Source organism: Amphimedon queenslandica, unplaced genomic scaffold (genome assembly GCF_000090795.2).
Source record: "Amphimedon queenslandica unplaced genomic scaffold, v1.1 AMPQUscaffold_12307, whole genome shotgun sequence".
NCBI lineage: Eukaryota > Metazoa > Porifera > Demospongiae > Haplosclerida > Niphatidae > Amphimedon > Amphimedon queenslandica.
In genome coordinates, this window is record NW_003547455.1 from 12,671 (window position 1) to 13,764 (window position 1,094).

Below are 1,094 nucleotides of genomic sequence, written 5' to 3' on the forward strand. Positions count from 1 at the left end.
CTCCTCTGTTATGAAATAACAAAAGCTTTTTTCTGACCAAGATGCCATTTTACTTCCATTTAATGAATGGTGGGCGTGGCCATGCATGCACACTAGTTCTGTGACGTCATATGATATCATAATCAATTAAAAAGAGACCCGCCTACTGTAAAATGGAGTCTTTCTTCTCCTCACATTATGCTCTGTCACTCTTATTTTGCCAGCTTACTATCCAGGAGCACAGATAATTGCCTTTAATAGCCTTTCCCTCATTTTGAAACATATTCTGCAAACTTATTTCTTATTCTCTTTTCTTGTTCTGCAATTTGTTACCCAGCTTACTCTGCTGTCTCAGTACTGCCCCTCATTTTTATAAGAAGGTCAAGTCTCACATTGGGGATGCCTCATTTACAGAACTTCCCTTTAATGAAAACCTCTATGTAATGAAAAGATTCTTGTGTTCCAAAAGTTTCGTTATTTGGAGGTTCCACTGTAGTGGGTTTCTTTCGTTCGGCCAAACTTTCGTTTCCTGGGGGGAAATCCAACTTCGTGGGTTTTATTTTTGTCCTTCTGATCTGCAAGAGTTAAGCCACACCCAACAACCCCACCCATAACACCCACGTGTGCATGTGTTAGTGCTAATGAACTCCGGATCGAGCTCTCCCACAGCAAATTTCGTGGGTTTAATTTTCATTTTTGGAGCTTGGAGAACGAAAAGAACGAAAGTTTGACCGAACGGAAGAAACCCGCTATACGGTATTATTATGTACTAGTAATCAAGTATTGTACTTATGTATGTTACAGTGGAACCTGTGCTAACGGTCACCTGAGTAGTGAGGCCACCTCTCTATTACGGCCATAAGCCAAAATCCCGATCAAGGCCTGTACAAAAGGATCAGCTATTGACTTGTCTAATGCGTCCCTGTGTAATGCGTAAAGCGGCCGCTCGTCAAAGTCCCCTTTGGTTGCACAGAACCTTGCTACTCTGGCCAACCGGAAACCACACCCATCATTAATCATTTCTAACACTAATAATAATAATAACTAGAAACAATGTAAAACATTAAAGGGCTCAGCCTCGTAGATTATTAGCTGGAAAAAGCAGAATCTCTAAT

General features: G+C 41.0%; 1 long non-coding RNA gene across 1 annotated transcript; it reads left to right on the forward strand.

Moving 5' to 3' along the window:
* Positions 1-267: 267 nt before the first annotated feature.
* LOC109588069 (uncharacterized) lies at positions 268-1,080 on the forward strand. Its single transcript, XR_002187946.1, has 2 exons — positions 268-735; positions 784-1,080. It is a non-coding gene; the product is annotated as an uncharacterized LOC109588069 (long non-coding RNA).
* Positions 1,081-1,094: the final 14 nt, after the last annotated feature.